We start from the raw sequence: 15,744 nt of genomic DNA, 5'->3' as shown, positions 1-15,744 counted from the left end.
CCACCAAATTTAAATTTATTAAGTTAAAGGGTCTGGGAAACGAAAGAAAGAGTTTATAAATGTGTGCATGGGGCATCCTCCTCTGAGACCCAGCTGGAGCTCACCCCCTCTGTATGCCCTCTAGCCGCACCCCAGCCTGCTGCTAGCTCCACTGGAGCCGTGACCAGAGGGATTCGGGAAAGGAAGGGAGGGGATCAGAGCGTGAGACCTTCTGGTGAAAGAGGAGAGCCGAGCGGATAGAGAAAGAGGGAGAGGATTCTATTTTGTGTAAGTCAGGACTCTTTCTGCCAGCAAGTATTTAGGCAATAGGTCAATTTAGAGCAGCCACTTACCTCTGAAAGCAAGCAGAGGTCCGCATGGACATTCGAGGTCCGCAAAACAGTGGCAGTGAAGCCAGCCAGTAGGAGAGTAACCCGTACCTTCTGAGGGGAAGCCAGAAGTGTCTCTACAGACCCCTTTTTGGTCTGAAAATGTGGCAGATCCAGAGTGCTCCATGAGTCCCCTTTTTGGACCCACAAAACCATGGCAGAAGGATGAAGTCTCACAAGGAGGCTTCCGGTGTGTAGTGCCCGATAGTGTTAGAGGAAAACCCCACGTTATAGAAGGAGAAGCATGGGAGGTTCCAATTCAAGGGCTGAGATAGGTTCCCCAGTAAAGAGCTTGCTTGAAACCTGGGACAGGAATCAGCTACCTGTCTAGGCCGGTATGAAAAAGAAACGGTTAAAGGAATTATGCAAAAGATGGGCTTTGCTTAAAGATGAGTGCTGAAGACAAATTTGGCCCGAAGGTGGCACTCTTGAACTCAAAACACTAAAAGCGCTTAGATCAAGGATAGAACCAACCCAACTACCCTACTGGTACTGCTGGGCTGAACTGTCCAGACAGAAAAACCCGATTCAAGTCAACTTAAAACCCCAGCTCCCCTTAGATAACCCTGAACCAACCTTCAACCCTATTGAACAGACCCATACCCGGGTGACCGAAGGGCCAGACTGAACACATTTTAACCCACACCCCCTTCTCCCCATCTGACTTGGTTGTTTGGAAGAAGGACACTCCCACCTTCCGAGCAGACCCCCAGTCGGTCATAGAAACTATAAAATCTATTGTGGATACCCACAATCCGTCTTGGGCAGACATGACCCAACTACTACATGTGTTTTTAACCAAAGATGAGTTGATGAAACTTTTTGAAAAAACGGAAGAGATAGCCAGGCATCCTATAATAAATGCGCCTGAGCAAGTACCCCCCACTAGGGTTGCCTGGCCTCTCGACCGCCCAGATTGGGATTATAACAATCAGAACCACTGGGATGACTATGCAAGGGCAAAAATTAATTTAATGGAAGCCCTCCAGGAAATAGGGAAAAAGTCCCTCAATTGGGCTGAATTCCAAAAGATAATGCAGAGGGACAAGGAAACCCCAGATGCCTTCTGGGTCCGTCTCTTGGAAGCCGGAACCACATTTGCTCTTTAGACATAGGCTGCCAGAAAGGCAAAAACATTCTTGCCGCCACTTTTGTTAATCAATCCGCAAATGATATCCGGGGGCATTTCCATAAGATAGTCTCTAACTGGTCAACCTTAGACATCTCAGAGTTGCACAGGATCGCAAACTTCATATTTGACCAAAGGGAAAAATTAGCAGAAGAAGAGAAAGAAAGGAAGGAAGCAGAACGAGAGAGAGAGAGAGAGAAAAGAGGCATAGAATGGAAAGGAGGGAGGACTTGCAAGCTTTTGCAACGATAAATAGGGATAATGGGAGAAGGCACCACAAACCCACCCTGGGAAGAATAAAATGCCAGCGGAACAGGGAGACCTCGAATCAACATCGCCAACCAAGACCCCCCTTTCCAAGGGGAACCATCCATCATCAGAATGAGGATAGGGACCAAAATTTGCCCTGATGGGAGCAACAGGAGCGCGACCTATCTTGACTAGAAAGCAATTATAAGGTCATGTTTCATGGGCTAGCTATTCCTTTAAAGGATGGCCCCGATGGAGAACCCCTTTTAACAATAACTATAGGGGGAAAGGCGTATGAATGTCTCATTGACACCGGAGCCACCTCCTCTCTTATCACTACGGCACCTTTTAAAGATTCAAAAGTGCCTGGGGCCAAGGATAATGTAATGGGGGTGGGGGGAAAACTTATCCCAGTTGAATTTACAAACAACTTAAAGATAGAGGTTGGTCCTTTCTCCTTGGAACACCCATTTACTGTTTGTCCCCAATCCCCCCTGTCCCTCCTGGGTAGGGATTTGCTTTGTAAACTGGGGGCCACCATTAAATGCACTACAGAAGGATTCCATTTAGACATCCCAGTCAAACGGGCACATTTTACTATGGTATGTTTAACTGGAAATGAGGTCCAGCTGCCTATAGATCTCAGAAGCTTACTGGCCTCTCTGTGGGGGTGGGATCCTGCTGAGGTAGGATTGCTGAAAGCAGCTACCCCGGTTACAATCTAAGTGAAAGCAGGACCACCACCATGCATCCCCCAGTACAAAATACAGCCGGAAGTGATAAAGCCGATTCAAAAACTGATAACAGCGTACCTAAAGCAAGGGGTACTACATAAATGCACTTCCCCTTGCAACATCCCAATCTTTCCAGTTCAAAAATCCAAATTAGACAATGAAGGGAACCCTATTTATCTCTTTGTACATGATATGAGAGCTGTGAACAGTCACGTGGTACCATAGTGCCGAACCCAGCTACCATAGTCACAGAAGTGCCGGCATCAGCCACCCATTTTACAATAGTTGATCTCTGCGCAGCCTAAGGAGGTGTCTTACTTAGGGTATATTATTGCCCCTGGGATTAGGAAATTAGCACCCGGGAGAGTCGAGATCATCCTAAGACTGAAACATCCTCAAACAAAACACCAAGTCCGCGCCCTATTAGAGGTCTTAGGATTTTGCCACCCGTGGATTCCAGCTTTCGGGGAATTGGCGAAACCTTTAGTCCAATTAACCGCAAAGGATCAACCAGATCCTACTGAATGGATGAAGGAATTGGCAAATACCTTCAAAAAAATAAAGCAAACCCTGGCCTCAGCCCCAGCTCTGGGTCTCCCTAATTACAGAAAGCTTTTTTTCCTTTTTGTCCATGAATATAAAGATGTGGGTTCAGGGGTGTTGGCGCAGAGATTCAGCAACACTCAGACCGGTAGCCTACTACTCTGTCCAATTAGATCCTGTAGCCAGAGGAGCCGTTCCGTGTCTAAGAGCAGTGGCTGCTACCGTAGAACTAGTTAAACGATCAAAGAACCTGGTTTTAGGACATCCCCTTATTTTAAGAGTTCCCCATGATGTATTTGCAATACTCTTAAAGTCGCAAACTCAGGTATTCACCCAACAACGCCTGGCCCAATATGAAGTAGAACTATTCACTTCAGAAAACATTACCTTTGAACGCTGCAACACGCTCAACCCGGCAACATTATTGCCCATTAATCTGGCAGACGAAGTATTACATGACTGCTTGCACCTAGTCCAAGACACTGAACTACCACATCCTGACTTAACAGATGATCTCCTTCCGAACACAGACCTAGAATTGTTTACTGATGGCTCCTCCTACTTTCTTGATGGGACCCGTGTAACAGGAGCTGCAGTTGTCTCCCTGCATGAGTCAGTCTGGGCTTCCCCCTTGCCTCCATGCTACAGTGCTCAAGCAGACGAGCTTATTGCATTAAAAAAGGCATGCAAAGTAGCCGAGAATTGGTCTGCCAATATATATATTCAGATTCAAGATATGCTTTTGGAGTTTGCCATGCGACCGGTGCTCTCTGGAAACAGAGGGGTTTTTTAACATCCAATGGCCAGCCGATTGCTCATGCGGACCTCATATCTGACCTATTGAAAGCTATCTGACTACCCTCATCCCTAGCAGTCATCCATTGTAGAGCACACCAAAAGGATGATTCAAGGGTCACAAAAGGAAACCAATTTGCTGACGTCACGGGCTAAGTTGGCTGCCACTCAACCCCTGAAGGCATTCACCACTCTCCCTACATTACAATTAGGACCAACAGTACAATACCAAGATCTGTTAGAACCTGGGGAAATAAAAATGTGGAAAGAGAAATGCGAGGCAATATATAGAGAAGGATTTTGGTGAGTCCCGGATGAGAGACCCATAGCCCCAAGAGGTCTGCTATGGCTAATCTGTCAGCAGTTACACTCTAAAGGACACTGTGGGACACAGGCAATAGTAGATGCCATAAGTGTCAATGCTGCAAATACTGTATATTCTTGCTTTGACAATATGCAAAACTGTCTGGTAATTACTGGGTTAATACACAGCTTAGAGTGGGAGGGAGAAAAAGCCCGGGAAAGAAAGAGGAAGTAAACTTTTGACCTTCACACTAATTGGATAATGTGACTTGTGACTGCAAGACAAGGGAGGGGTTTAGCAAGAAAAGGTTGATGCCAGCGACAGGAAATTAGATTCTGGCATCAACCCGTCCATCATGGTGACCGGCAAAATTGTAGCTCTGCAAATAAAACTTTAGGAAACATGCCTGAAAGTTCTTTGAAGTGCTTCATTAGTCGGAACCTGTGACATCATGCCAGAATCCAACACTCTTTTCAAACGATCTGTGTCCCGAACTCCATCAGCTGCCTCTATGCCTGAGAGGAGCTGGCAAAGTTTCGGGGAAGATCTCATTATGGAGAAAGAAAGATTGCCTGAGACCAGCCCCGTAGCTGCAACAGTTTCCCGGGGGGGGGGGAGTGACAGCCAGCAAGCCGGGGGGAGAGAGAAATTTGGCAGATTTCCCAGCTGAGAGCGAAGACTTCAAAAGCAGAATGGACAGATAACACAGTTATGGGTGAGTCGTTGGAAAGATTTCAAAACTTAGAAATGAAAAACAGAAAACAGTTCCTACAAAGTGAAACTTACAGCCCTTCTATTGCAAATGTTCCTGCCATGGGCTCCAGCCCTGAGAGAGAGAATCCCAGTCTGAATCTTCTGCAGCAAAGGGGAAATTGAGTTTCCCAGCTTGTGGCTGATCCATGTCCTCTGAACTTACCACAGCTAATAGAGACCTTGCAATGTCTTGGGGTGGTACAGAAGCCAGGAAATCAGCAGCTGGGGGGAGAACAGCCACAGCAAGGAGGTTGGCCACAGCCCCCAAACGTGCAACCCCTGGGCATAAATCTGCAGCCAGGTTGGGGCCTACAGCAACTGGGGTGGCCACAAGAGAAGTGGGGAGCCCAGCAGGAAGCCTGTCAGACCCTGCCTTTGCCGGCCAGAGACCCCAACCCTGAAGAGAGGGTGAGTTCCAGTCTGAGGCATCTGCAGCAATGGGTAGATGGGTTTCCCCAGCAGATGAATGATCAATGGGTGAGAGGGTGGGAAGAAGTTTGGAAAAACACAAAAACTGCTTTGAAAAAGACTTTTGAAACCTATAAAAAGCAGGCTGATAAAAAGAGGGCTCCCCAAAGAACATTCCAAGTTGGGGAAAAGGTCTATCTGTCAACTAAATATCTACGCCTCAAATTGCTCAGCAAGAAATTGGGACCAAAATTCTTGGGGCCTTTCCCCATAGTAAAGGTCATCAACCCAGTCACAGTACAACTAAAACTCCCTAAACTGTTAGGGAAAATTCACCCAGTTTTCCATTGTAGTTTGTTGAAGCCTTATCGGGGCTCCACTTTGAGACCTCCTCCAAAGAAGGCACCTGGACCCCTCGTAGTGGCAGGGCAGACCCACTATGAAGTGAAACGTATTCTTGACTCCAGAATCTTTAGAGGGAAATTACAGTACTTAGTACAATGGAAGGGATACCCATTGTCTGAAGCCACCTGGGTGAAATCTAGTGAAGTGAACGCTGACAGATTGATCGAAAGATTTCATGTGAAACACCCCAGCAAACCGAAAGATAACCCTTAACATATGCTTTTGTTTACCTACAGGATCTGTCCTTCTTGTAAGGGGGGCCGGATGTCAATGCTGCAAATACTGTATATTCTTGCTTTGACAATATGCAAAACTGTCTGGTAATTACTGGGTTAATACACAGCTTAGAGTGGGGGGGAGAAAAAGCCTGGGAAAGAAAGAGGAAGTAAACTTTTGACCTTCACACTAATTGGATAATGTGACTCGTGACTACAAGACAAGGGAGGGGTTTAGCAAGAAAAGGTTGATGCCAGCGACAGGAAATTAGATTCTGGCATTAACCCGTCCATCATGGTGACCGGCAAAATTGTAGCTCTGCAAATAAAACTTTAGGAAACATGCCTGAAAGTTCTTTGAAGTGCTTCATTAGTCGGAACCTGTGACAATAAGGAGAATGTGGTATGCCCCAGGGGTCTCCAGTGAAGCCACTTGGATAGCCAAAACATGCCAAATATGCCAAGGAAACAATGCTTCCTCAAGAAAGGCAACGCACACAGGGGGGAGACCATGGGCCCAACGCTCCTTTGAAAAACTCCAGCTAGATTACATTCAGCTCCCTAGGAACAATGGTTACCAATACGTACTAGTCTGCAGAGACCAGCTCACCCACTGGGTGGAGGCATACCCATGCCGCCACACCACTGCCCTGGAGACCGCAAGGCACCTACTAAAAGAACTTGTGTCCAGATTTGGAGTCCCAAGTGTTTTAGACATGAACAGGGGCACACACTTTTTGTCGCAGATAATCACACATGTTCTCCAAGCATTGGGCATTAAATAAGACCTACACACACCGGGACACCCCAGTTCCTCGGGGGGGGGAGGGTAGAGAGACAGAATAGAGAATTAAAGACTCTCCTAGGCAAACTCTGTCAGGAGACCTGCCTGCCCTGGCCCCAAGCACTACCCATAGTCTTGTTCCACCTTAGAACCCGGCCAAGGCGAGACATAGACATCTCCCCCTTCAAATTGTTGTTTGGTCGACCACCTGACACACTCAAAGACCTGGACCCCCAGTCCCTCTGTTTAGAAAAAGGGGAGGTAATCTTATCATCCTATCTTACAGCTCTACACCAGAGGCTCAGAGAACTGTGGAAGCAAAGTGCCCTGACATAGACCTTACCATTAGAAGAAAACCTACATCGTTTTGAACCAGGGGACTGGATTTGGATAAAATCATACAGCCGCAAGTCACCACTACAACCAAAGTGGAATGGGCCCTTTCAAGTTCTGCTAACCACCCAGACAGCAATCAAAGTAGCTGAAAGGAAAGCCTGGATCCACTGGATGCACATCAAACCAGCAGTTGTAGACCACAGCATTATACCTGAGGCAACACCAAAGGTTCCACCCCTGAGGCTCAAGAAAAACCCAGAAACCGAGGAGTGGACACTAAAAACACTTTTTGAAACTGAAACAAATGGGGGAGGGAATTAAGTTCATCTTTGTTAAAATCCTGTATACTATTTATATTGTATTTTTGTATTTGAAATGTACCTCTGGGTTCATGGAACCAAAATTATTTCCAGACAAGGGGAATGTATGGGAGTATTTAGCAAGAGAAGTGCTAAACACCACAGATTTTTGCCTGGCTGGGGGTAGATCAGTAAAAGACATCTTAACCACATGCCTGAAGGGAGTAGCAATAGCACCAAAAGCCATCATAAATGACACTAAGTTAAGAGGGCACCCACTGACAGCCTCATACTACAATATTTTTGATTGGGGGACCAGTACAAACATAAAAGTCAGCAGCATGTATATATTGCAAGTGGCAACTGTAACTCAAGCAGCTACTTGCTTCATACTGACCGGATGCCACATGCCTAAGGTCTCCAGCTGCTACAATCTCACTAACACTGAACTGGCCTGCAACAACACCAGGGCCATCACCTTTTCATACGGCTATGTGAAACTTCCTACAGGATGGTTTCTGCTATGTGGCCTAAAAGCTTATTCCTACCTGCCAGCAAACTCCACAAACTCCTAACTCCTTGCACGTTAGGGTGACTAACCATGCTAATGCCCTCCCTGCAAAGGCGGCAAGGGAGAAGCTTCCACACGTTACCTCCTGACTGTGACTCAAAGGCCTCCCTCCTCACCAAAGCTGAATGTATTGCATTGGCTGTCTCTCTAGTGGAAGTGCCAGGGCTTGCAGCATGGAACTCAAGGAATATAAACAGCTTGGCATGTACCCTAGCTAAAAGTCTAAACACCACCTCCCATGCTCTAGATGCCTTGAACAAAGAATTAAGGCAAGTCAGAGAAGCAACCCTCGAGAATAGAGCAGCTATTGACTACTTATTGTTAAGGCACAATCATGGCTGTGAAGAATTCTATGGACTCTGCTGTTTCAACCTATCTGACCAATCTGGGCTAATTGAACAAGATATCAAACATTTAAAAGAACTAGCACAGAACATTGGACACAACCAATCATACTGGGACCTTTCCTGGCTTTTCTCATGGTTACCAGATTTCCATTGGTTGAAAATTCTCATTGCTAGCGTAATCCCAGTCATAGTAGGTGGAGCCCTCCTTTGTTGCCTATGCCAATCAATTCCTTTAGGGTTAAAGTGCCTAAAGATCTGCATGACTCCCATCAGAGGCAAAGAACAGAGCAAGAAAACCTCTCTCATGATGTGCCAAATTATCACCACTACCGTATATATGAACCAGTTAGGCTAATCACTGGTACACCAGTGATAGCCCAAAATGGGGGAATTGATAAGAGCTGGACACCCCCTCCCCACCCCAACGAGGGAATGACCAGACAAACACAGGGAAAAAACCCAATATGAACTAACCTGATTCAGCAGCAGCCTGAGGCTGGATGGCAAACACTTAACACACACTGAATGGAGAACTGGCTAGCAGCAATTAGGATTAACAAATACACGACAATAAAGTAATTAACACCTTTTAGGCAGGATTAGGAAGGAAATTTGCCCAACAATAGTCACTGACTAGCAAATCAGGGAAGACAGATTCGAACTCACCAATCAAAAATGACAAGTTTGGAAACCACGAAAGGGTATAAAAACTCATGTTTGAAGACCATTCTGTCTAGCTAGCCAGGGATTCATGCTGAATTGTCACTCAACTTTGATCTCCGTGATTAAATCTCTCTTTCCGGTAGCTGGCTTCACGATCTATTTCTTCTGTGCTATGCCGTCAAGGAGAATCCCGGCTGGAAGAGCGGAATGGGGGAATTCCTCCCAACACCCTGGTCTTCACTCAGGTTGACTAGGTACTGGTATGAATAGAAATAATGATGTGTTTTCTTCTGTTTCCTGCTGCAGGAATGACATTAGGATTCCTGCTGTGTTTTTGATTAATGGCCTACCTGCAAGTTCTGCAGATGGATGGAAGACTTGTTTTTGCTTTTGCTTTGTAGGCACACAAGAGAGAAGGAGAAGGAAACAACGAATATCTCATGTCAGAGTAATAAGACCTTATTTCCATTTCATAAGTGTTAAAATGGAAATTAATTGCAGGGTCATTAAAAAGATATTTCTAAGGCAGTCACACTCATCTTCTTTAGTTATAAATTAATATAGAAAATCTGGGTTCAATCTTCAAATAGGTACACAAATTAGTCTCCTTAGAAAGAAAGATGATTCTGATAGCCTGGCAATTTGTAGCACTCCTGCCTCCTGCTTATACTTTATTAATTAAAAAAAGTTGGAAAGTGAAGAAGATTGGTGAGCATCATAGTGTTCACACTAATTCTCACACTGTCTTGGGAACCAAAGAAGCAGTAGCAGGTGGGACATTGTATTTCTTTTGGCTTCTCCTGCCTCAAACAACGTATCATTTGCTGAGATAAGAGGAATCATAGTCTGATACCTTCAGAAGGCATCAGAAGGGTGAGCTAGTGAAGAAAATATTTCTATCTATAGAACTAGGGGTTACACATATCTCCTAGGTTATTATAAATAATGATACAGTCATCTGAAAAAGTAAGTACACTCTCTTTGAGTTCTATGGTTTTACATATCAGGACATATTAAAAATCATCTGTTCCTTAACAGTTCTTAAAAGTAGGTAAATACAAACTCAGATGAACAACAACACGTAACATATTACACTATGTCATCATTTATTTCACAAAAAGAAAGTCAAAATAGAGAAGTTATGTGTGAAAAACTAAGTATAGCTTTACTGCTTTATACTGGAATTGTTTTGCCTTGCCATAGAAGTATACATAAACTAGGCCCCAAAGACTTAGGTCAGTGGTTCTCAACCTTTCTAATGCCGTGACCCCATATTACAGTTCCCCATGTTGTGGTGACCCCCAACCACTTATACATCACCGGGTGCCAGGGGTGTGGCCAAAGAAAAGGGGGAAAAATGGTGGATATCCTTGTTTGGCGACCCCCGTGAAATGGTCGTTCGACCCCAAATGGGGTCCCGACCCACAGGTTGAGAACCACTGACTTAGGTGAATAATTTGATACTAAAGGGATGTAAGGAGGACTTTCCAAATCAATTTGTGATAGTCATTTTATTTTCTCTTTTTACATGTCCTATCACAGAGGTCCCCAACTTTTTGGGTACCAGGGACCAGTTCTGTGGAGAAAGGTTTTTCCATGGACCGGAGAGTGCATGGTTTTGTTTGCTGCCTGCATCCTATGGATGGGGCTTTGCTTGTTTGTGCGGACCGGTTGCTGGCATGCCACAGCCCAGTACCAGTCCATGGACCGGGGGTTGGAGACCCCTGCCCTATCAGTACCAGGCACAGAAAGCTGTTGTAACCTTTTCAGTTCCAGCAATATATGGTAGAGTTTAAGTACAATTTAAAATGAAAATTAACCCCAACTATGAACATCCTATGGAAAAAGGATAATTGCAGGGCAGAATATACTTAAGGATCCAATTGAGGCTTACTCCTGGACAGTGATGGCAAACCTTTTAGAGACTGAGTGCCCAAACTACAACCCAAAACTCACTTATTTATCGCAAAGTGCCAGGGCCGTATCAGCATTGTGGTGCCCTCGGGGGTGGGGGATCGTGGCCCACTGGGTGGGCATAGCTGCAGTAGTCACAGCAGACTGGGTGAGTGTGGCCAGGGCCAGTCCCTCGCCATCTCCGGGGCATCCCCGGGGGGGCCAAAGCCGCTTGCTCTCTCACTTCCTGCCCTGTCACTTCCAAATGCCACATGCTTGCTACTCTGGCAAACTCTGTTGGGGCAACGGCGCACGCGCCCACAGAGAGGCTCTGAGTGCCGCCTCTGGCATGCGTGCCATAGGTTCACCACCACTGCTCCTAGAAGCCTTGCATAGAACAGTTGGGAAGGAAGGGAACTGATCAAGAAATCTCAGTTCCCCAAAGGCTAGTTTAGCTTAGTGTTCCTCTTGAGACTGGAGAAGACAGTTCAGCTAAGCTTATATAAAGGTATCCCTGCCTATCCTGGTTTTCTTTTATCATTACCTCAATGTATAAAGAGAATAAGAAATTACTGCTCTGAAAATGTGTACTACTTACAAGCCCTTTTTATGGATCTATTGGGAGCCAATTCAATGTAGCCCCAAAATTTTGGAGACAATTAGCAGTTGTCTGCATGGTGGAGCAAGTAAATAGCTCAACATTGGTATAATCGCAGAGAGAGAGAAACATAGCATTTGGAGTCCTTGCAATTACCATTCAATATACATAGTACATGCAAATATTCTTCCATTTCATGTAGTAAAATTTAAATTTAAATTCAAATTATTATTAGAAATTGAAAGGTATGTAGTCAAAGGGCAATTAAACTGTTTTGCATTGCTAAACCCAACATCAAATTAACAGAGGGGGAATATTTCTGACGGGAACTATAATTTTCATGAAATAATGTCTAACAGTTTAATGAAAGGTCAAAGTTAGTACCTCATGAATTTGCAAGATCAAAACGTCTTATGAGAAGCAGATGACATTAAAAGTTGTTAAAATGTTGTGGTCTGTTTTTGATTTCCAACTTATTATAAATGCTCCAGTTGCTACCTTTACTCCATATCCTTATTTATAGAATAAGAAGTACGGTATGTATTGATTCTGAATGGATAAAAGGTATCCAGTTACAGATCATGAGGACTACCTTCTTAAGGTCCACTTTCACTGAACACTATAATGTCAGTTTCTCAATGCCCACAGTGTTCCCAAAGATTTAAGTGAGAAAAATATAACAACCTAAGGCTTTAAAATCAAAAGACCAATGTTATGTTTTGAAAGGACAGTTTGGAAATGTACTGTATGTACTACTACCTAAAACAAATTTCATTTTTTATTTGGATAGAATTTATTGGCTGGTAATTCTTGTCTGGTCAGTATGGCACTTATTTGGATATGGTTTAACAAACTGTAATCCCTGCCTATTAGAAATATTACATTTATATAATTCACAGAAAAAATGGTTTAAAAAAACTCAAGAGAAAATGAATAAAAGAGAAACTTAAGGTCTGCCTCTATTTAAGAATGCTATCAACCTATCAAATGAAATATGTAATAAAGCTGCTATTCTGTTTCATCTTACATCAATCATATTGGATGAAGCTGGTAGGAGTTGTAGTCCAAACATCTGGATGGCACCACATTTAAGAAAACTGGGTTTAAAACATTCCCAAGTAGTGGACTTCTTATCAGCTTTCAAAATGCGCATTGAGTCAGACAGATCATAAATATAATTTTGTTTAGAGTCCTCCTTTGCATTTATGTGCACTTTCACAGAAACTGAGAGACACCTGAAAAATGTAAAATAACTGTAAGGTTTGCAGAATAAATCAGCATAATTATTGCTAGTTGTTTTTCAATAATTACTACTATTACAAAAACTGATGTAAATTGTTAAGGGCAAATCATAACAGTTTTGATATCTAAAATCAACATTTATTTCAACCTATGCGCCAATGTATTCTTACATATCTTCCTTATTTAATGATTCTTCTTTTTTGTCCCTTTAAAATTGAAGCTTTATGTCAAAAGTCAAGATTTATTAATAGTATATCAAGTAGTTAATGCTACCCTGTGTTTATAGAAAAGTTGCCTTCCATAAATATATTAACCTGACTGATGTTGACAGGCTGCAAGGAGGAACACTGATTATTGATTATATGTAATGCCCTTAGAGGAATAATGTTTCTTTGGTTGTGATTATCCATTCTCAAATAATGTTATTCTCTAGGGAATTATCCAGAATAGCCAGACACACATGGCTTTCTCATCTCTTGTAGTAAGATAGTATATATATATTCTTAAAGAATCAATAATTATTAAATCATTAAATGCAAATTCAGTAACAGATTCCAGAAAACATAATAATCTCTTATATGTATAAGAGGTGTGGACTTGTATGGTATGGATTTGTATAATGTATATGTTTTGGCTAAATATGTAATTCTACAAATTAAAGAAGGAAATGGGATAATCTCTCCCTCTCTCTCTCTCTCTCTCTCTCTCTCTCTCTCTCTCTCTCTCTCTCTCTCACACACACACACACACACACACACACACACACACACAGACACACACACACACACACACAGTATGATGCCACGAGATGTGGGATTCCAAAACTGAGGTGACAAATAGACACCAGCCACAATATTCTGTAGCTTGGTATTGCTGTTTACAGGTTTTCATAAATAGTTTAAAGGCTTACAGAATCAGTATAGTTTAAACCTCTGGGAGATAATGTTTCAGAGGGTGGATGCTGTGACACAAAATCCTTCTTAGGTCACATCAGGTGACTTTGCTTAATGAAAGTGTCAGACCTGCCCCAGTCTGATCACTAAGGGATGTAAAACTCTCAACTCCATTTGAAGTGAAAAGGCACTTTTACTAAGAGATGCTGATTGCAGGAGAGTCAGAATCTAAACTTCACACACACTAATACAAAACTAAACCCCTGTTTTCCCCAAGTCATCTCCCACATGGTCCATCCATACATAGCCAATCCAGGACCACCTAGATATTATGAGAAACTCTGAGGTATTTGGGATGGTGAAATTCAACACTCAGGGCAAACTGTGTTGAAGTTGCCAGCACCAGCTTGAACAGGATACCAACTGCCTCTGTTCTACCTCAACTGTCAATCCCCCCCTTCTAATTTTCCACCATAAAAGTAGATAGCAAATTGACCTTTTGTTCCCCATTCCCTCTCCTGCTCATGACAGAACTGAGCAAGGTGCCAAGCCGAAGCTGGTGGTTCTGACATGCTGTCCCCCTTGACAGTGATGTTAGTCCTGCAGAACAAATGGAAAGACACAACATAAAAGAGAAACAAGATAGAAATACAGTTAGAATGGGGTACTGTTTTGGTTTATCTGAATATTGGTTGTGAAACTATTCGAGAAGTTTTGTTGCTTTTATGTGTTTAAGGTCCACCCATTCAGTTTCTGAATGAAGGAAGTCTTTTCATGCTACCAAATACTGGGGTTTTCCTCAGTGTCTATGGGAGTCTAACATGTTCTTAATTTCAAAATATTGTACTCCTCAGTCATGAGTGATTTGGGTGATGGTGGTGAAATTGGTCCCAGTGGGGATTGAGTTTCTGGTTTCAGTAGGCTACAATGGAAAATTGGGTGAATGCACCTAAGGGATTTTGAGATCAACTGTGACCGGGTTGATGATTCTTTTGATGGGGAAAGGGCCGATGTGCTTGGGTCCCAGTTTTTTAGAAGGCTGCCTGGACTGTAGGTATTTGGTTGACAGGTAGATTTTAAAGTCTTTGGGCTTGGTTCATTTTGTTGTCTATGTGTTTCTTATAAATTCCTCTTGCTTCTTTCAATGATTTCCTGATAACAGGTCATGTATTTTGTATTTTGGGTAACCAAGTCTTTTAAGGATATGATGGGGGGGCAGATGTGGTCAGCAGCAATTCAGGCATGGGTGCAAAGTCCTGTCCTATGGTCACTTTGAAAGGAATCTGGTGCTACTATGTACCAAATTATTATAGTCCACCTCAGCAAACAGCAAGAGGTCTGTCCAATTGTCCTGCTAGTAATTTATGTAGTACCTCAGGTACTGTTCTAGCACCCCATTCATATGTTCACCCCTCCATTCATTTGGGGGTGGTGACTGGAACTGAGCCCTTTGGATGTTCCAAGAAGCTTTAAAAAATCCTGCCAAAATTTAGAGGTAAATTGCACCCTGTGATCAGAGATTATCCGTTGTGGAGTGCCTTGCAACCTATAGATATGATGAATAAATGGCTCAACTAAAGTGTGGATGGGACTTTTTGGCAGGGCACAAAATTCACTTGTTTGGAAAACAAATCAGTAATCCAGATTATGGTGTTTCCGGAGCTTTCTGGTAGCTCCACTATAAAGCCCATAGAAATTTCCTTCCAAGGGGCATTGGGCTCCACCACATGCTGGAGGAGTCTCTTGCTGCTGTTTGGCTAAAGTGCAAACTGGGCAGCTAGCCACGTAACTTTGAATGTCCTTTTTAAATGAAGGCCGCCAGAATTGATGCTTAATCAGGTGTAGCATTTTTATAAAGCCAAAATGTCCAGCTGCTTTGGAGTCATGGCTTTTGTCCAGGATTAGTGATCTTTGGCTTTCTCAAACATACACCTTTGCCCCCACCCAAGCTAAACCTCCTTGTACAGTGCATTCATTCTTGTGCACCTGGAACCACTTGTCTTCTAGTGCTACTTTCAGAGTGCTCACTATGTCTTCCCCCACCTGCGGATCTGCTTTTTGCCTGTGCTCTGGTGACAACTGGAGCTGCGAGATGGCGAGATGGAATAACCAGTCTCACTATTTCCTGCTTGGAGCTGTTATACTGGGGCATCCTGGAAAGTGCATCAGCTTTCCCCTCTGGGAGATAGCGGAGGATAAAATTAAACCAACTAAA

The 15,744-nt window shown here is 43.5% G+C and overlaps 1 long non-coding RNA gene across 1 annotated transcript; it reads left to right on the top strand.

Annotated features, from left to right (window-relative positions):
• Window positions 1-4,777: 4,777 nt before the first annotated feature.
• Window positions 4,778-9,045, top strand: LOC120303020. The gene is made up of 2 exons (XR_005555314.1): window positions 4,778-4,837; window positions 6,974-9,045. It is a non-coding gene; the product is annotated as an uncharacterized LOC120303020 (long non-coding RNA).
• The last annotated feature ends 6,699 nt before the right edge of the window (window positions 9,046-15,744 follow it).

The sequence above is a fragment of the Crotalus tigris genome, unplaced genomic scaffold, assembly GCF_016545835.1.
Source record: "Crotalus tigris isolate CLP2741 ecotype Arizona unplaced genomic scaffold, ASM1654583v1 scf7180000024447.884657, whole genome shotgun sequence".
Lineage (NCBI taxonomy): Eukaryota > Metazoa > Chordata > Lepidosauria > Squamata > Viperidae > Crotalus > Crotalus tigris.
The sequence above is the reverse complement of the archived record's forward strand: the minus strand, read 5'-3'. Positions and strand labels throughout refer to the sequence as shown.